The 21356-nt window shown below is 52.4% G+C and overlaps 1 protein-coding gene across 3 annotated transcripts in view; it reads right to left on the bottom strand.

Moving 5' to 3' along the window:
• The window catches only part of LOC119442386 (elongation factor-like GTPase 1), a 150554-nt gene that overhangs the window by 21141 nt on the left and 108057 nt on the right, over nt 1-21356 (bottom strand). The window lies entirely within an intron of this gene.

Genomic DNA, 21356 nt, shown 5'->3' with positions numbered 1-21356 from the left:
ATCTATCAATCCAATCTGCGGCTTAATTGTCCTTTTTAGTGTTCCTCTAATAATAGACGACTATCAGAGACCAGCTGATGCGACGGACAGCGTTAATCAACCGCGCTCGATCGCTTCCAAGTGCCGTCGTTTCCCACGTTCGGAAGAAATGCATTCCACTGGAAACAAGGCGCCGTCGAGCGGATCCTATATAACACAACTGGCACAACGAGGAGCCGCAGTGGTGCACGAAAAGAATTTCGGGGCTTTCCGAGGAGGACACGGATGACGACGCGGCTGGCCGGCAGCGCGGGCCGCGAAGCCGTCGGACACTTGGTGATCTGCGGCCCCCTTTCCGCTCCCCCGGACCTGAAACCCTCCCTTCGCCCCTCCTTTTGTTTCCTTTTCGACAGGCGCCGCGGAGTGCATGCCGAGAATGTACGCTGACGAAAAGAATGGGGGAGTGGACAAAGCGCGAGCTCCGAAGAATAGATTATGAAGGACTGCAGTACGCGCCGTGAGAAACGAGAAAAAAAAAAAAAAGAAAAGAACGAGAGAAAGAAAGAAGGGGGAGAGAAAGCACAGAAAAGAGAAAGCGGTGGCGAGGCCGTATCAGGCAGCGGAATGAAAACTGTCGCAGCGCAATTAGGCCGCGCCACTGTCGCCGCTGCTGCTCCTGCTTTTCTATATGCTGGAATATTTTTTGCTTGTTTAGCTTTCTTTAGCCGAAAGAGAGGACGCCGTGCCACGGGCACTATAGCCTTCTTGCGTGGCCCGCGGGTATCTCAGAAGTTTCCCGAAAGCGACGGGCCAAGGCCTCGTGGCACAGGTCAGCGCCGTGGAATGCTCTGCCTGTGCGAAAGCGTCCTGCAAAGTCACGCGGTGCGTGCGTTCGTGCGTGCGTTTTTCTTGAGTGCGTTATACGCCCGTCGCCGGCGGCCATCACGGCTCGTCGTTGACGGGTGCACGCCTCCTTCCTTAATGGAACCGCCTGACGAGCAGCAGCAGCGGCAGCGACCGTGTATACAGTGGCGCCGGCAAAGCGAAGTAGCACGGGAGATGCTCTTCCTGCCGCCGGGAGTCGAAAGAATAAGCGCGGCGCAGGTCGCAATCGTGCACGGCTGCACAGCGCGCGTCGTACTACACGTATATATACCCGTTCGTGCCCACTGCGACGGAAGTCGAGGGAGCCAAACGGGCGGCCGCGCCCTCGCCGCTACTGTAGCAATGCTCTCGGAACGACCAGTGACGCGAGTTTTGCGTGATGGCCGTCACGAAGCGATGAGCGAGTGAGGAGGGAGAGCCACTTTTCGGAGGAATCGCCCTTCTGCAGGGCGGGCGGACGCGCTGACGTCGCCGTCTAGTGCACGAAATGCCACCGGCCGCGAATACCGTCGATTAGTTTCCGCGATCGTCGCGTGAATGGTACGGGGCGGCTATCACGCTTTTTACTCTTTCGACCGGCGTGTATGCGCCGCCGGGCACCGCGCGGTCAGTGCCGCGTTGCGAACCTGCCAGGTTATACAACAATGACAAGGCGCATTGTCTTAGGATGGCTGATCCCGTTGATAACGCCGGCGGAGAGTCGCTCTGACCACTCACGGAGCGCGAAAAATCGTTAGCATCGGAAGATGCCTCACTACAATGTAACGGCCCAGAATCGCTTCTCTACCATGGCCCTTCCCCTCTGCGGAAGACACAAACGCGACGTGTGACAACGCACAGATAGGCTCATTCACACTAGGGCGACACGACACCGATTTTTGGTCTGCCGACTGCTGGCGACAGCAGTTTACAGGGACGGAAAACGCTCTGGGCAACGGTTTAAAGGAAGGAAAACGCTGTCGCCAACAGTCGGCAGATCAAAAATTGGAGGACGCTTAAGCTTCGCCTTTAAGAGTGGAACGCGATAGCGTTACTGGGCTCCGTTCGTATCGCACTTTTCTTGAGTAAGCTTCATTACAACACAGAACGTGGGAAAGCCAGCTTACAAAGACCAAGCTTACACGGATCCCCTTAAAGTCGGCTTCACTTTTAAACAGAAATGCATTGTTGGGAAGACGTTCTTCCAGGGGCGATATACGTCGTCTTATAATGAAATGTGAAGGCCCTAGGACCTTATTTAATATTTTAATAATTGTTTGCTATTGCCCCGACGCGCGCGCGTGTCCAAAACGCATTAGGCAGGCGAAGTCACAATTTGACCTCCCGAAGATGCGACCGCCATATGTCACATCGGACCCAGAGCGCCGCAATCAACCCTGGGCTAGTATAATGTAATACTATTTCAATCTGTCTTTATTGCGATACTAATTATATAAACACTCCAGGCGCAATTCTGCCGTCGTCGTCGCCGTGATGTTCCGTATAAAGTCCAGGGGCGATAACATCGTCGCCGCGCGCCGTATGCTGTATGTGCGAGTGAAAGCGTGCGAGGGTGAGCGGACGATGGCGGCTCAGTCTCTCGCGCGCGCAAGGCACCGTGAGGGGAGGTGAGAGAGGGGGGCGTTCTCCGGCGGCTGCTGCGTATGGCGCGGCAGCGCGAGCCCTATATCGAAAGCGATCTGCGATGGGGACAGAGTGCGAGTGCTCAAGCTTCGTGCGCACTGTTTTCGCCGCTTAGTTCGCGCTGAAGCGAGAGACAGCACGAAGGTCAATTCGCTCGCTGCTGCTGCCGCGCTTCCTCGCTCCAGCGTTTAGATAGCCAGTTTCCGCGGTCATAGAGTGAGACGTGTTCCTGTTTGCTTGTGCGCGCGTGACACCATGCTTGCTAATTTAGTTAGTAAGCGAATATTTTCAAGTTTATACGGCCGATAAAACAATTATCCTTACTTCGTATAGCTGTCTACTAATTTGCTATCGCAATCGATGCTTCGCCTTTCGGGCGAAACTGCGACTTTTTATTCCAAATTCGCCATTATCCCTTCGCGATATGCCAAAATAGCTCAGCCTCGCCTATGTGGGCATAAAAACAGACTGCAATATTTTTGAGGTCTACTGGCCCTGGGGACAGAGACGCCCGCTCGCTGAACCCGCTGCAGCATGCACCTCCCTAATATCTATTTCGCTCGCAGTGCCCTGAGCCTGCTTTTCGTTATTTTGCGCCTTAGCTAGAGCGCCGCGCCACTCGGCCCACTTAACCGTATTCTAGTACACACTCTAAATACAGCCGCCCTGGCCGTTCCGACAGCAGTGACAACAGCCGAGAGTGGCCGAGCGCGCGCCGGCCACTTGGCGGAAGCGCCGAAAAGTCCAGTGTTATAAGCGCGAAAATCACGAGAAACTGTGCGGAAGGCGATGTCGCGCGGTCGGCGGAATGTGAACGGCCGCACTCTTTTTTGGAGGACGAATCCACTCGCTGTTCGCGGCCACTGTCGCAGCATACATGCCGAAGCCGTTCTGGCGCAGCGTGGCGCAATTTCGGTCAATTTTATGTGTTCGGCGCAGTTTGGCGCAGGAATCTGCGTTTGTATCAAAATGGCGCAATTGGCGCAGGAGTCCCACCCCCAGCTGAGCGACGGGAAGCAAATGCAGTCGGCCCATCCGTAGCTACCGTTTTTGTCAAGCCGGGGTCGTCAACGTCGACTAAGCCGCAACAGCCCACGTGATGACCAGAGTTGTTTCCGGAAGGCTCCTCAGAGTTTTCAAGGGCTGCAGTGCCCCGACCGCAGCGCATTACGCCGCGGACAACAAAAGGCAGCCACGGCTCCGTCGTTCTCCGCAACCTCAGACGTTCCCTGGAAGGGCGGCAAGGCCGCATCTGTCGCTCGCTCCCAAAGGACACAATATCTACTTTCCGAAGAGAGGTAACCGTAGGGTGTCTCCGTCGTAAACTATACGGCTCACGGCTTTCAACACGGGGCGCGGCGGCAGAAGAAGCTGAACAGCTCGCGTACGCTTTCCAGAGAAGGAATGCCGCGTAGTAAAGTCGGTCTTCACGGAGGCGTGTATAATTCGGGAAAAGAAAGAAAGAACCGAGAGCCCAGGTCCCCGTCGCTCCTCCCTTTCGCGCGTCAAGAAGGCCTCGGCTATAGTTGCTGCAGCTGCGTGCCGGCGCAGCACATCATGAAGCGACGGCGCGCCGCGCCTGTTAGCGCACGGGGCTATATTGCGCGCCGGTGAAAGGACCCCGCATGGGTGTAGCTCCTCGTCGCCGTGTCGTAAACCGGCCAGTGGTCGTCCCTTCTTTTACGGCGCCGGGCTCGCCCCGCTCTCACCCGCCGCATGAGCAGCGCGGCTGGGCTGCCCCACTGTAGCGCGGGGGATATGCAGAACGTGCACGCCCTCTTCCGGCACTGCCTTGCCGCGTACTCGCAGGCGCCGCGTCGGCAGACGCCGGAACGCGCCGCGCGGGCGTCGTCGGCGCGCCCGAAGCAACGACGTGGCAGGAACGTCCAGCGCGCTGCCGCGTCACGCTGCCCCTTGGGTGCACGTGCGCGCGTCTTCACGAGGACGCGAATGTACTCGCGTTTAGGACATGTTACACATTCAACTTACGCGGTAATGATCGCCAACATGCCACCGTAAGAATATATTGGGAATAAGGCAATGTCGTAAAAACAAAGTTAATGTTTGCGCTTTGAACGCACTGAGAGCATACCTGGAGTGCACCATGAGAAGAACAGGACAATGGAGATGGATACAGCGAACGTAGTTATTACAAGGAAATGGAATGACGAGCAGTCGGGGATACATCATTCGATGCGTAAGTATACTGCGAAAAGACCGAGGCATTGAAGTATATACATTGCCTCAAGAGAGAGAGAAAGAGAGAGATAGCAAAGAGAGGGAAGGCAGGGAGGTCAACAAGACGAGCGTCCGGTTTGCTGCCCTACAGTGGAGGTAAGGGAAAGGGGGCACAAAAAGAGGAAAAGAGGAAGAGAGTGAGCACTGTGTGCGCAGCGAAGCGCCGTGACACCAAAGTCAAGTCCCACAGCTGGTGATTTCCTTTTCTCATAACGAACCACTTAGTAGTATGTGCGTTGACGTCTGGGATGAGCCAAGGGCCAGTGGTCGTTGCTCAAATAGGAGGCTGCGGGTGAGCCACAGGGCTTACTCGAGACTTGCATGCACTGGATTAAGAGCATCCAGCATTCGCACTGCACTTCGCGCTGCACTTCGCGCTGACGGAGTATGCAACTTGCTTAAGAGAATTGCCTCAACCTGCACCACTAGTGCATGCGCAGGTGTATAGAAAGCCGAATCGAATATAAAAAGAAAAAGGGCTATATGCCAAAAGTAAATTCAGATTTTTTTTTTACACGTTAGCACTGTATACTAACTGCGCGAAGAACAGGAAAAAGGCTGTATTGAGCTCCGGCGTAGCGGCTATTCCGATAAACACCCCTTCCCAGTTTAAGCAATGGAGTCAGCAATGAATGAATACATACTGCATTCAAATGAACTTCAGTCAGCGGGTGATCGTAACCTTTTCTCATCTTAATAAACATGCTTTCACGATAATCAACGCCGTATTCATGTACTCACACTTTAACGGAGCATTAATCCAACAACGCCCACGGCGGTTTTCAACGGCCCTCGCGTCACGACGGTATTCCAGGGAATTCCCGCAGACAACAACGACACTGAAGGGGTATGCAGCAAGCAGCTCGACGGTATCTGAGAGTGTGAGTACAACATATACGTGGCATCCCCAGCTCGTGCGCAGAAAACTCAGCTAACATCCATCCATATGTTATGACGCAAGCTCTTGATACTTCAGTACCCAAGTAGACCTTCCCAACGAGAGCTCCCTCGGTGTCGCCATAAAGCCCTATGAACTGTTGTGAACCAGAGTGAGACACATAAAAGTTTACTGCAACTCAGCGATGGCTGACGAGCAGGTGGCCTCACTGCAGGCTTCCTCTTTCAGCGTGCTTCAGAGCGGATGTGAGCCTCCGCTCATAAGCTCCGCAGAAGCGAACCCGCATGCGCTTTGTACTCATGCGCAATAGACCAGAGAGGAGGGGCTCCCTCCTCTCGAAAGAATTGAAAATGCTTCGCAATAGAATCCTGTAAAACATGGACAACACGAGCTCGTACGCCAGCTTCAGCGCCAACAATAGCCAACGGTAGTCATTTGAGGTGTAAACTCCAGCCGGTTAGAGGAGAAATTCACCGTCATCATCTTCCTCTGTTTGGCGCTCTTTGGCCATCCCTGGTCCTTACGCCCCAAAACCCTATTTATCGTCACCATCATCTGCCTATCTATGTACACTGCAGGACGAAGGCCCCTGCCAGCGATCTCGAATTACCTGTGTTGCGCTAGCTGAGCCCATCTTATGTCTGGGAATGCCATAATCCTTAGAGAACTTAGACGTGAACAAATAAGCAAGAAAAAGAAAACGCTAAAGCAGTCTGCTGCAGAGCGCTCGCTCAAAGGAACCCGCAGAGAGCACCATTTGCCACGAGCAAATAATGTCGACCTGCTGAAGACATACAATGAAATACCAGCAAGGGCAAACTGATCTACGGTGTTCCCACGTTCCAATATGTAACATTTGTGAAGAAAAATGGCAGGGTGCATAAATGGGCGGAAAGGCTCGGCCAGGTTATTCGGAAGGATCGCTTGTATTATAACGAGGTAGCTTTCAGAGACAACGGCGATCGAAGATCACTTCGAAACTGCTGCACGAGCTCACCGACGAAGCGACAGACAGAGCCCACCCGATTACGAGCGTCTCGTCGCTGCACTGCACGTGTGGGCTTCGCCACAAAGCACGCGGGCTCGACGCGTAGCCGCCGTCGCCGCTGCAACAGCAACATCCAGAACGGTCTCGCTTCTCTCATTCCCGCGAGAGCTCGCCAGACGCGCGAATCTTCTCCCCGGACGGCAGGAAACACACCGAGGCCGGCCCCGCCCGACCGACGACGGATCAAGCGGAGAACAAAGCGAAATCTACCAACGCACGCAAATGGCTAGAATGCCAGCGCGGAAAAGCCGCAGAGAAATAGAGAGAGAGCGAGAGAGACTCTTCCTTTTTCTCAGCTCCGGGGCGCAAGAAAGAGAGAGAAAAAAAAAAACTCGGGGCGTCTGAACACACTCGCCGCGAATAAATAGGGGGAGAACCGGCACTCGTCAACGGCCCGAGCGAGAGTCTGCTCCATCTGAACCGACAGCACTGGGGCGGCAGGCTGCGAGGGGGCGGAAGGGGTCAGGGTCGCGGCAAGGTCGCCCGGGTCGCGCACACCGCCTCGCCACCTGTCGCCGAGGGAGAAGAGAGGTCCACCGACCGCTCCCAGTGGAATGCGCACGTGCGGCGGCGGCGGCGGCGGCGGCACCTGCGGGAAGGAGAGACAACGCCCAGCACTCGCGCCCCTGCCCCGTGTGTGTGTGCACAGCACCGGGGCCGTGCTCTATGGGCCCGTCGCCGGGCTGCGGCCGAGCGCTGCCTTTTCAGGGCGCGCACGTGCGTGCCGGACACGCGCGAGGCACCCGCACGAGGGGCCCCGTAGGTGTGAGCAACGTCTCTATCGCAATGCAGGTGCAACTATACCCGCCCGGGAGGCACTCCAGGTCCTGCTGGAACTCAAGGTGGAACCACGCCATCACTATCTCGGGGCTCGTCCGCAAGGTTTACGACGGTCTTCGATTATATAAGTAAAGCTTCCACACTGAACCCCTTCTAAAGCGGGCGTATGTGTGTGGTACGAGGAACGCAGACAACGACGACAGATAAAACCGTATGAGATTATGCCTCAAAGGACGGAGGGAGAGATTCAACCTGGACGATGGTTTCCGATTTTTGTCGATACCGTATGGTACGACAGCGTTAGCAAGGTGGTGCGGCATATCACTGTAGTTGGAACGCCATGTCACATAGTTCACAAAAGCCATTACTTGGCGCGCGAACGTCGACGAGTTGTTGCATTACTCGCCCGATCATGCTAAAGGAAACTGCGCGAAATATTGTTTCACTGATCTATCACGGCTCATGAGATACATTGGCGTTACCACGTACGCTTCCCTTCGCAAACGCGGACGACCCTACGCAGACGGCTCAAGCTACTCCTTTTTTTTTTTTTTTTTGGTCTAAGGAACCAAAACAAATTCCCACGAGAATGGTCTGGCGCTGACGTGTGCCATAGAAGGACCTCAAGCCTGTCGTTTCTGCTTGTATGTTTTTAGTACTGCCAGACCTGCCCACAACAGCAGCAGCTGCGTTTCGCACCTACTATCCAGTACGGACGCAGCAACCAGACTTGGCTCGATTATACTAAAGACAGCACACTGCATTGTGGATTCGAACGCTTTCACAAACTCTCATCTACAATCCACAGGCCCTGGCTCGCAGCTCTGCCATGGACTAACTACGTATGTAAGCTTTATATGCTTTACCGTTTATTTGACGGGAAAACATTGACTATTAGCGGAAAACCCGAACGCTAAACTTCTCTAAGGTCCTGAGAGACCTTAGAGAAACCCAAAGGGCAGCGCCGGTAACGTCGCAGATTTCATAGTAATTTCACGTGTTTGGACCACTTTTTGTGCAGGTTGGTCGTTCTTGCGGCACGTAAAAGCCCATAATTTAATTAATTTTATTTAATTAAGCCCTGGAAGAGACCGCGAAGCAATGCAGGCGACTGTGTGGCCCGTGTAGCGCTGTGTCTGCGGGATCGTTCTTTCAGGGTAAGTAGTGGATTTTGGACAAAAACTCCGCAGGCGGACCAATTTTGCAACTGTAGCAGTGCGCGGCACGGGCCTCTAGCACAACTTCAGGTGCACTCCCCCTTATGGAGCCGCTGTAGTAAAAGTTATCTGACAATGTCTGTCGGCCATGTATGGTGGCCGGACGGTCGTGCGGTCGCCCATGCACGTCGGAAAGGGACCAAATTGTGGGAAGCGTATTTCTGTTCTTGCATAATTTATGCCAGGGTACCGTTTGAGTCTACAGGTCGCAAATGACGCGTCGACGTATACGTTACCTCCAGATACGAGGAGAAGTGTTATAGTGCTCGAGGCTTTGTGTACCACGAACCTTTGGTAACCTATGATAGTGAAGTACAGATAAATCGACACTGGTATAACCATTATCCGGAATCGCTATCGGGGGAATGGAAGTGAGACGGGTTGGCCTCATATGGGTACGGAAAGACCGGTCAGGGCGAGAGTCAGATAAGGAATAGTGGAGACGTCCGGGCCTGCCCGTGTCGCCCTTATCTCGCTAATTGGAATAGAAGATGTCTCTGGTATACCGTCAGGCGTCTGGGTTGGACAAAAAAAGCCGTCCGCGCTAACAGAAAGAGCGCACTTCAAGTCCATGCCATGGTGCGCTGTTCTTGGAGGTCTGGTAGCTATACGACAAACTGCTGAATCAGGCGCAGATCCCTTATAAGGTGTCTTGTTGTTGGTTCAACTCGGTGTAATACTATCACGACAAACCGCAGAACTTCAAGGAGCGCGGAAAGAATAACGCCTCAGGCGTTATTGCCGCCCAACTTCGCATTTTTTTTTTTCCTTCGCGAGCAGGGAAATTCCTCCCTCAATGCAAGCCTTGCTTGGCGAGCTATGCTTTTCGTCGATGAACCAATTGGTGAGTGATTTGGGCGATGCTCCGAATGACGCAGCCTATGAGTATTTCTTGTGCGAAAGCAGCTAGCTCAGACCACGAAGCTATACTATATACGAACAAGAACATGTAGGTGCGTTATTATTAACTGTGAAATGATCGACTACCCTATCTTCTGAGCTCTCATGCTGCCCGTCTAAGGGAGTCGGAAGTACATCCCTCGGAAAATAACACAATTATAGTCAACCGAAGGAATTAAGCAGCGTATATACAGAGCCCAAAACCTCGAGCAACAATGAATACAAGTATATTAATAGTTCTGAGACCCGTACGAGCCCAGCGCTCAACTTACGGTCTTATACGGGCAGCTGAATGGACTGATTACTTAATTATGGATTTTATGAACCAGTGAGTGAGCGTGTGGACGAATTCACTGGTAATCACGCCATTGCTGGCGATGGAAAACGCCGCTTGAAATGAAAGCGCGAATCGTGCAAGAAAGCGTGATTTGAGGAACCGCGAAGAGGCAGGCGACACGCCTTTATCTTGGAACCGCTCAGCCAACGAAGACGTCAACAAAACACAGCGACTTCCACGTCCCTTGCTCACATGGCAAGTGGTGACGTCTCGTCACGGGCTCTCACGCACTTCTCGGAAGGAAGCCGTTTGAGAACGAAGATAAAGCAGGGTCGCTACGGTTCAGCGCGTGCACAATGCATGCGCTTTACGTCTTCTAAGAAGAAGTCTAGCTCCTCACCTCACGAGACATCCAATGCAGAGCGATAAGGACTTGTCCTTGCGCAGTCTCCAAAGCGTAAACGACATCACATTTTACATGAAGTATACGAAATGAGTCGAGAGCCTGTAAGCCTAAGCAACGTAAGTTGGTCTAAGGCAAGGGGAACGAAACAAAGATGGCGCAGCATAGGACAGTCACCTTGAGCCGACAAGTGAGTTCCCGTGGTCGCTATATGTGTCATCAGCGTACACCACGCCGGACTGGATTTCAGTGATGGAAGATACATATTTTACTTCTTGGAGCATACTTCGGAGAAGAAAAGATACCACTTTGGAGCAGCCATAAGTGTTTTCGGAGCAGATGGCAAAACATGCCATACGACTCCAGGAGTTAAAAGTATCCCCGAAGCGTCTGATAAATATTAATATTTATTATGAAACATATTGCACATACAATAATCAACCAAAATTGCAAGAAACAAACAATTAAGAAGATGGATGCTTATCGAACGCGCAGTAAAATGAGCTATATATTTGAAATATCAGTACTTGCAGCAGAAATGAGATCAAACCGGTACAACTGACCCCGACATTATAAGTAAGCACAATGGCATTTAATCGTTGCTAAAGCAGCAATTGATAATCGGCATGAGATTAAAGTAATCTCAGTCATGCACTTTCACATTTGACCAAAATAGTATGCATGTCAAGTTCAAAATACATCTAAATTAGCTATATATCTAAAATGCCAGTTCTTCTAGCAGAAATGAGATAAAGCCGATAAAGCTGAGCATCACAATGTAAAAGTAATCAGTCACATATCACAGCGGCCACAACAGCAGCTGCTAATCAGTACGAGATTGAATTTGCCAGCGCCGTTTCAGAGCAGGTTCGGAGCAGTTACTAACAAAAATGATATAGTATGGAGCAGCATGTAGCAGCATTTATCTTTTGGAGCAGTTTGGAGCAATTGGAGCAGCATGGATCCATTTTTTCCTCCATTACACCGCATCCACGACTACACTGCTATACGAAAGATACAGTTTACCTTACACGGACCGCAGTACTGTCTCCGCGCTCAATCACTTAGAAAAGCTGCTAAGAACGAAGCTGAGGTGGTAGTGGGGGCGGAAGTGCGTGTGTGGGAGGGGGGTGTCTTCTAGAATTTAGGATGACGTCACCGCAGATACTCGACCACGCAGTTTAGTGGTTAGCAGCTCACTGTTTCTCCCTTTCCTCCAAGCCCGCCACTGTGAAGAGTAGAAAGGAGAGAGGATGGAAATGGGTATAGACCTGAGAAGTGTTGCAGAGTGGCTTAGTAGATATAAGCCTTGACAAACTGAAGTCAACGAGAACAGGACACAAGCCCACCGCTGAGATATATCCGTTTGTTCTCCTTCGCTTCTTTTCTTCTGTTCCCTTTGTCCACGCAGTTATCGCTGGTTTCAGCATTTCAACGGAAACCGAAATGAGAACAAATTGGCTCGGTGGCAAGAAAAAGTAGAAGAAGAAAAAAAAAAAAAAAGAAGAGAACAGTTCGTGCGTGCGCTTCTGAAAACGTGACAACAGCAAAGCTTCGGTTTGGGACTCTGTCGCGTTGGCGTGCATTGCCACTATATCGCCCCCGGGGGGCCGCTTCTTTATTTTTATTCCTCGCGACGCCGGCATGTGCCGCGTTGCGCCTTTTTCGAAACGAGAAACCACTCTCTCACGCTTGCTTGCTTGCATCCGTGCAAGGAAGAACCACAGGAAAAGCACCAGTTTGGAGAAGGCCGCGGGTCTTGCACAAATATTACGTAAACTACGGCGCAGAGGTCATATGCACACACGCTCGCGCTGTGCAGCACATATAGGCTTTGAGGCGCCAGCAACGGCGATAGGAATCGACGAAGGCTAGTATAGGCCAGGAAGAGGCGAGAGCTAAGCGCAGCGTTCCAAGGCAAAGAAGCCAGGCCGGAAACTCGAGCCAGCAGCGCGCCGCTCGTGAATGAAATGTCGTCCTCGCCGAGGCCCTCGACAAAGTAAGCACATATGCACACGCAGAGATTATCAGCCGCCACGGCTCGGATCTACGGAATACTGTACGGAGCTCCGATTAGACGGTGTGCGTACCTTACGTGTGTTATCCACTGAATCGATTAATGCAAGACGGTAATGTTACCTGAGCAACTATATACTATAGCCGTAGCGTATGGGCAGGTCCTTGGTGCGTGTAGCGAAGGTTGCAAGAAGCAAGGCAAACCGACTGCTCGGATCTGCGGTACTCAGTGAATACTTGTGCGCCACTGCGCTTGAAATCGCTTTTGGGATTGGATCAGCTCCGCCCAAGCGTAGCTCAGTCTCAAACATTCTCAAGCGAATCCGCTGCTCCGAACTGACAAACAAAACTCTGCTAGCCGCGCCGGTAACTGTCCACTCGACGGCTGACATATGGATAATTAGCCGGCAGTTGATAGAACTATAATGGGGTAAAATTTCATACTGACAGGCTCGGAGAAAGTATTGTGACGGAAAGAATAAATGGGATTATTTAATATGTTTAAATGTAGGATACGCAATCGAAGTTCGGCATTCATGGCGCAGCCAGTGCACCGTTCGCTTATGTTAATATATGTCGTGAATAGGAGGAGCAGCAAAATGTCAAGCCCCGACTGCTCCAGAAAGGTGCACAGGCTGTGATGCGCGTTCCTCGCGCGAGCAGGGCCACGCGGGCGGGGAGTGGTGCGCGCACGTTAAAAGTAAATGTTCGAGTCTCTGCCCTGTAAGTCGACAGACAACAGCTGCAGCACTGCAACAGGCTGCAGCCTGCAAACTCCACGAGGAGCTGGAAGGAAGTCTGCTGGCCTACACAGATGGATCAGTCCTGGCGAACGGATCGCCCGCTGCAGCCTGCACCATCCCGGCTAGGGCGGTCAACAGAAAATGTCGAATCCCCTTCGCCGCGAGCTCCACCGCGGCAGAATTAGCGGGGCTCCACCTAGCCGCCGATGTCCTGACTGAGGACCCTCCTGGGCAACCGGTGGTAACTCGAAGCCAGCGCTCCAGAGCCTCATCAACCACCGCCGATCAGGGCTTACGGGGGCCTTGCTCAGCTCGAAGTTCTCTGCATTAGCTGCCGCTGCGGTCACCGTCTCGTTTCACTGGCTACCTTCCCATGTGGGAATAGCTGGTAATGAAGAAGCGGACACCCTCGCCAAAACCGCCCACCATCCTGAAGTACCGCTCACACGAGCAGTCGCTTCCTCTGATCTTTCGAGGCAGCGCCTGAAAAAACTGCTCGCAACCATTCACCCGGATGCCAGAGTGGCAAACGGCAAGAGTCCCAGGCTACTTCCAGAGGGTGGCCTTACCAGGAGGGAACGCGCAACGTTGCTTCGACTGCGCACGGCCTGTGTCTGGACGGTGCTGCACGCCAAGGGACGCTCTACCTCACCGGCCTGCGAACGTTGCGGCGACCCCGAGACCCTCGAGCACCTTCTCTGTGCTTGCCCGCGAGCCCGCTGAATCAGCCGTTGCTGTTCCTGCCGGCTTGAGCTGAGCAGCATGCCTTCCGCGCCTGCGGCGACGCACAACCGACGCGGCCGCAGGCTAATGTTGCTGTATACGGCGACGCAGTCAGCAGGTTTTCTTGTCCATACTCAACCAACCTATCTCCCTCTATCTACCTGTCCAGAAGAGTTCACTATGCCAAGTGGCCTTCGCCGAAGCGAAGAAGCCAGAATGCTCCCATTCATCGAACTCTACAGCTCGAGTCGTGCTCTCTGCGAGTCGACAAATGGCCGGACTTTCTTCCGAATGACGTACGTCAAAACTTTGACGGCGAAAAAGGCAGGGAGTATAGAGACTTCACGCCGCGTGCTCCACAGATGAATGCAGTACATACGTATACAGAAGAACAGAGCTAGAGAAGACGAGAACGGACACACACCGAAAGAACTGGATTCGCGGAAAATGCCACACAATGCCGGACAGGTCTCCCGTTCGAGAAACCAGAAATCTAGCCGGTGCGTGAACGGGAACAGCATTGCAGGGGGGGGGGGGGGGGGGGCGAGAACGATGAGAAGAAGAGGGGCGCTCTGGCATGATGAGGAGTGTGCGTGCATTGCGCGGGCGTGAGTCTCGTGGCAGTTTCGTGGACAGCCCATATAGAGCTCCCTCCCACACTACCCCCCCCCCCCCCCCCCTTACAACGGCGGAATCTCTCCAACGCCCTCCCCCCTCCACTGCATCCCTCCCCCTAACAACACCGCTGAAGCCCCTCTGGAGGCTTCCCCGAGCCCCGCCGATGGCTGTAATTTCCGGCCCCTTGCCAACGCGCACCTTTCGAGCTCTTCGAAGACGGAGAAAAAAAGAAAAAAAGGAGACCAGCGTCGCCCTCCTCCTCCTCATCATCTTCTTCTTCGCCCGCCCCCACTTTTCGTGATGGCGGGGCTGCGTTGCCTCGAAGGCGCACCACCGCTCGCACCTAGTTTTCTTTTCTTCGTCCTGCCCTCCCGTTCCAAAGGTCGGTCAACAGAAACATTCGTGAGCGCTGCAGCGCTGTGCGCACTCATGTACACGTGGGCACGTCATGCCGCCCCGGGGGTTACCGTTACTTGAAGCCGCATGGGCGGAGTCCTTCACGCCAATGGCACAGTTCTCCCTGGCGCGTGCCCGCATGCCAAGGTGGTTGCCAGGTCCAGAAACGATTTCCAGATCTTGATGAACCACGAAAGGTAATCGGCGGTACATTTTTTCTACCCCGAGCTCGGCGCACAGATATGCAGAATGATATCTATATAAGGAGTAATCTGAAGCTCGGAGCGGCATTTCAGAAAGTTCTCGTTCTCATTACCATTAGGCCGGGCTAAGTCATTCTATGCGCGAGCCTTGGCTTTCTATGCGCGAGCCTTGGCTTTCGGAAGAAAAAAAAAATCGATAGAGTCATGGGTCTAATTTTTTATTTTATGTCACAGTGAGGAAAACTCATATGGTAGTTCTGAGCAAATTCACTTTTTCCTTCATTTTCTTCACCACGAAGATTTCGTAACCCCTTAACAAAACCTAACTATGCACCGTCACAAAAAATAAAGTAAAACTACTAGAAAAGCGCAGCGATGCTACACAGACTCCATTGTTAGGGCTGCTTTATCTTCATCGCTGACTCCTTTGCCAGTGCAGTGCTTGGTTCGGTATTTGGTCACCTGCTCAAAGAACGAAAGGACGAAAACTACAGCACTAAAGTACTAGAGCGAGGAGAGGAGAGGCGGTGGTTTCATAAACGCCACCTACCCTAGAATGTACACTGCTGACAGTGATAACTGTTTCATTTTCGAACTTTTGTTCGCACAAAGGAAGACATAAGAGATTCATTTATGACTTTCTTCAGCACTTTTCTGCGTTATCCCATTCCTCATTTCGCAACAGATGTAGTACTTGTGCGCGGCAGTTTATTCTGGCTCGAGAAAGCGAACCATCCGTCGTGCCTCTTACGAGTACCTTTCTTTTTCTTTGTGACGGCGAGTCGAAACCGAGCTCTTGAATAGAGCTTTCTTTTTTTGTTTTCTCCGTCTCTTAAACTTAGATATACCGCATTGCAAAAGGCAGCACTTGACAATGATCTAGCACCAGAGTGGAAGTTATGAGGCGCACTAGCGATTGAGCAAGCGACACTGAGGGACGCGCGCATGATCGCTCTATACTGACTGGCTGACGCCAAGTCTTCCACTTCAAAGACACATTATTGAGAAACACAGTATACATTTCTTTCAGCCCGGCGGCAGTGCGCAATAAGCGGGCAGCGCCAATACTTTATCCTCTCAAATTAATGAAGCCGATACTCTCGCACCGACTAGTGTCGGCCTGCCCACGAGCAACGGCAAAGAGGAAGAAGGCACGCGCCACGCCGACCGCCTCCGGACAGAGCGCAGGCAGGGAGGAAGACGAGAGGGGTGCACCGGCGGGGCGATTAGCGGCCGGGCAGCCAGCTCGCTCTCGCGACCGAGGCTCGTTACGCAAAGAGGGGCGCCCCGCGAGCGAGACCGAGCGGCTTCTGCGAATGGGGCACCCACATGCCGGCCCACCGGTTGCGAAAAACGCCGCCACCTTGCCTGCGTGCCCGCTGAGCAGCGGAACCCCGATTCGCTGCCCGACGGCGGCGGCTACCGGCGCCGCCTCATGTACGGGGCCCGCGTCGCGACAGCCGGCGAGCAGGACCGAGAAGACGCTCGGTCCCTCTTTCTGCGGGACGTCACCGTCGGAGACAGTAGTAACTCCCCGTATACGGACGCTAAGAAGCACAGATGCTCTCTCGGGAGGCCGTTATGAAACGTACGCCGGCCCGGATATATACGTCAGCGGGAGCAGTAGAGAGGGGGGGGGGGGGGGGGGCACAAGTGAAAGTTGCTGACGGGGTGTCGCAGCCCGTCTGCGTTTCGTTATGCAAAGAATTTAATTGATGCGTGTTTCGGTCGAAAGGTATTGCGTAGCTTTCTTTTCAGCGTGAGCTCTGCAAAACAGGCTTGGCAGGAAACTTTCTCGTCTACTCTCGTCACTTGCAAACGCTTGGATCGGACATTGTCCAGCAGCACGTGAGCTCTGCAACACAGGTTGGCCAGGAAACTTTCTCGTCTACTCTCGTCACTTGCAAACGCTTGGATCGGACATTGTCCAGCAGCACCTGTAGACATTCGCGATAGTCGGTCAACTCGCATAGCGTTTGTCTTCCGTTTATTCTGACGGTGCCTAAGAAGGTGCTCCGCTTTGACCCTCAAGAAAATCTGTCAAAGGAGGCCTTCGTTTGCGATGAGTCAAATTTTGTGCGTCCCGGAGAAAACGTCCGCTCGAAACACTCTTCGAAGTCTCCTAGCCCCGTACTTCAGTCACACAACGTTAACCGTCACAGCTCTCTTCTAAGGGCGCTGTCAGACTGGGCAACGTGTTGGCTAACAGCCCGGAAGCGACGTGTCACTGGCAATGTGTCACACCAAAGCAACAGCTGTCAGGCTACATCGTCCACCGCAGGCTGTGTTGTATCCAGCAGCTCGGTGTTACAGGACGACCGCGATCACACGTTGTTTGCCGAATGTGTTAGCTCTCGTCGGCTTTGCAAGTGAGCTTTGTACCGCAAGAATACACACAAGTCGCTAACCTCGACGATCGCAAAAGCTCACCTGCTTGCCGCCAGAGGCTCGGCACCAACCGCCCGCTAATCACCTACTTTCTCTGGAGGACACACGCCTGCTCATCCGCCGCATCTCGCTGCAATCCGGACCTTCGAGTCACGCGCGAGGAACGAATTCCCCCAATCTGTGCGCCATCACTATGGGGAACCAGCGCTGTCCAGGAGGCGCTACGGCAGTTTGAGTGTGTAACTAAAATAGGCTGACACCATCCGGTAGGGAGGTCACCAAGATGGCACGACATATTTAGCAATAACAGAGGCGCGCGTTTATCAATGTTTGCTGAGCCCGATGCGCCCAGTCAAGTTGTGTCCATGATAGTGATGCAGAACTATCGATAGTTGAGTCACTATTGAACTATTGATGGTAAAAAAAAACTATCGATAGCGCTATCGATAGTAATTTCTATAGATATATTATCGATTGTACTTTCAATAGTACTATCGATAGCATAAAAGCAACCGCGTGAACTCATTGCAGCATAAACTTGGTTCCCCGAGTGCATGGTATATGGTGGTGGTGGTAACTATGACAGCACTCTTCGTTATCGCAGTCTACCCGTCACCGATCTCTGTAGATGTACCCTATATAAGTACAGTTGCTGGATAGAGTGCAAGTGTCGCAAATGCCCTTGCTGTGCTGGCAACAGTGATCCGAGACGCACCGTTTGGCGCCTACTTCTGAGCTGAATTCGTGTGGAATTATTACTTCAGGACGTATGGCTTGCTGGGTTTCAAGGTCAGTGCTTGAACCGAATCAAAGCTGCATAGACATAAAAGCAAGGAACGAGCACGTTGCCATTTGACACAGCAGTTGGGCACTATGATTAGACCCGCAGCGCACCACTCCAGCGCTCTAAACTAGTCTGCTCACGAATGTCTGCTCAGCGTTCTCAACTAGTCTGCTCAGCGCTCTAAACTATACAGCCGCCCAAATTTTTTAACTAGCGTGCGCGAGCGGCGACTTTCCCTGTGCGCCCGCACCTTAAATTAGGAACAAACTTACAAATGACTATGCTATTTTCACGAGCTTTATTGTGAGCATAGTCAGACAGCATAGTCATTTGTAAGTTTGTTTCTAATTTAAGGTGCTGGCGCACAGAAAGTCGCCGCTCGCGCACGCTGGTTAAAGATTTGGGCGGCTGTACATACAAGGACGTTAATTGCTCAACAGAAGCGATGGCCCACATAAATGGTACTAGGGTTCAGCTTGCTGAATTAAAATCCAGGTAGACGACGATCGAAAACAATACCATCGAGAACCATTTTAGCCTTCAGCGTCATGCAATGATTTCGCAAAGCCTCGCTTACCTGTGGCAACGCAGCATTACACGCGAGACATGTTCGTATTTTTCTGACTTTCCCGACGGGCAGGAGCACAGCGAACGCGTTCTGCGGGAACGAACACAGCGTACCCGCAGGACGCGTATATATACTCAGCGCTGGACAGATCATTTCAGAAAGGATGAGCAGGTTGAAGGGCAAGAAAGTTGCCATGCTTGTGTTTCTTCACCAGAATGCTTGGCTGACACATGATAATTAAGTTGAACTGTTCAGATGTAGCGGAAAGGAAGTACATGTGGCGGAACTGCGCGGCTTCAAATTTATAGTGAATTTCGTGATTTAAAAATAAAAATATCATGAGCTAAGTTTGTTGTTAAGGTTCTTCTTCTTTCTGGGGTATTACGTGCCAAAACCAGTTCTGATTATGAGGCACGCCGTATAGTGAAAGGCTCCGGATTAATTTTGACCACCTGGGGTTCTTGAACGTGCACTACAACGCAAGCACACGGGCGTTTTTGCATTTCGCCTCCATCGAAAATGCGGCCGCCGCGGCCGGGATTCGATCCCGCGATCTCGTGCTCAGCAGCGCAACGCCTTAGCTGACTGTTGTTGTTAAAGTGTAACTGGTTACTTTTGAGTATGAATTTATTGATGAACACATTCCAGCATTTTCACGGAGGAAATAATCTATTCAATTCGCCAAAAGATTGCTCATAAATTAAACGGAGTATTGCTGATAGTAGGCTATCGCAAATGTTTCGGCAATATCGTCGGCTAAGAACAGCATAATTATTCACAGCACTATCGATAGTATTATCGGTAGCAATACTATACCGATAATACTATCGATAGTAGCACTGATTGCAGTATCTATGGTAATACTATGGATTGCACTATCGATAATACTATCGATAGTTTGTCGATAGTAACACTATCGATACTTTAAAAAAAAACTATCGATGCTATCGATAGTCAATTTACCGATAGTTTTGCATCACTAGACTCCAAGACCATGCGGGTAGCGAGAAGCGCATGCATGCGCTGCCGCGTTCTATATCACGTCGGTGCCCAGACAGATCAGTATAGCTGGACGGATGTGCTTCAAAATGAGCAGTGAACTTACTGATGCAAAATCGTAGTATGTGCTATGTAAACTGTGTCCACCGCTCGCTAGGCTGTGTTACGGCGCTGCAGTCGGCGCGCGAAATTTTAGCGCTGGTTGCCCATAGCGGCGGCAGCGTGCGGTGCTGCTCTGTCTCCGCGTCGGCTGCGTGTGGACATGGGCGCGAAAGGTACGCCTTGGTCTCGCCACTTCGGACTTCGCCATCAATGTGCGTAGGCGAAGGCGCTTGAACATTTGCTGCTTTGCTGCGCCGCTACAGCCCGTCAGGCGATATTTGATGAGCATTGTGCCTTTGGCCTTTCCGTCGACAGCGTGGAAAACCTCCTCTGGCCGCGTGGATTCGCTCGCGTACTATGACAGGTCACAGTGCAGCCTGACTAACTTCAATGATCGGTCAGGATTGACGGCATGTCTAATTTACTCGACGTAGCGGGATTCGCACCCGCAACGTAGCGGGCGCAGTGGGATTTGTCGCTTTCCTCGTTTATACTGAGCGCGTATAGCGTTTAGAGAGCAGCTTATGCCAGCAGAGCTTCAAGCTCCGAGCGCTCTCTTCTTTTGTACCTCTCTTTGTCATTTTTCCGTCTCTTCTCCTCCTTCCCCGCACTGCTGACCGACGTTCAGGTGTCAGCCGCGCGCTAGACAGTTACGCTGCGGTCAGACAGGCTTGCCTCCTCTCTTTCAAGCAATCTCTCTCTCTCTCTCTTTCTTTTGTCCAATAGGCTTCCGTTCAAAGGTCCCGCATAGCGCTTTAGCGCTAGCCATAACGGTCATCGCCAACAAAAGCAGCGAAATAAGGGTAACCTACGTTCCTTAATGCCTTCTGATTTTGCTATAGGCCTGTCACACTCCTCCCTTCCGTTAGGGTGGCACACAAAGGATCGAGCCCACTGCTGGTAAAGAAACTATTATTTTCAATAGAGGGTTCTCTCTCTCTCTCTCCTACTCAACAGACGCAATATTCATGAGTCTACCCACCATCTACAGTGCGCTCATTCGCTCAAGCAGTGATTGTCGTTGCGACGGTTTCGCATAGCCGCGGTCGTGTAGCTGACTCGCCGCAGGAACCGATAGCCACAGCCGCTACACTATTGGGCGAACGCGCTCCTGCGCGAGGAAGCAGGATGCCCTCGAGCGTGACCGAAAGCGCGCGGGTCCAAGTCCGGACCACTTCTCTGCGTGTGTCTCTCTCTTTCTCTCTCTAGCTCTCCTACACGCTCAGCAACCCGCACGGAAGGGACAGGGGAAGGGCACTACGCGAGTGCACTCGAGCGTAACGCCCGGGAAATCTGAAACCCTCAATCAGCAGGCGACCGGGACAAGGTGTACACGTACACACGATTGCAAGGAAGATCACGAGAGAAAGAATGAGCATCGTTGAAAAAAAAATAATAATGACAGGGGAAAAAAAAAAAACCGAGTTACATGCATGGACTCTCTCTCGGGAACGGCTCAAAGAACCAAAAAAGAGGCAACCAAAGTGCGGGCCCAGCAAGCGCCGACGTATGCAGCTTGCGGCAAGTAAATCTCGGGTCGCGAAAGCGCGGGGACTCGACACCCATGC

This window comes from Dermacentor silvarum, chromosome 2 (genome assembly GCF_013339745.2).
Source record: "Dermacentor silvarum isolate Dsil-2018 chromosome 2, BIME_Dsil_1.4, whole genome shotgun sequence".
NCBI lineage: Eukaryota > Metazoa > Arthropoda > Arachnida > Ixodida > Ixodidae > Dermacentor > Dermacentor silvarum.
Note: the sequence above shows the minus strand (reverse complement) of the source record. Positions and strands in the feature narration are given on the sequence as shown.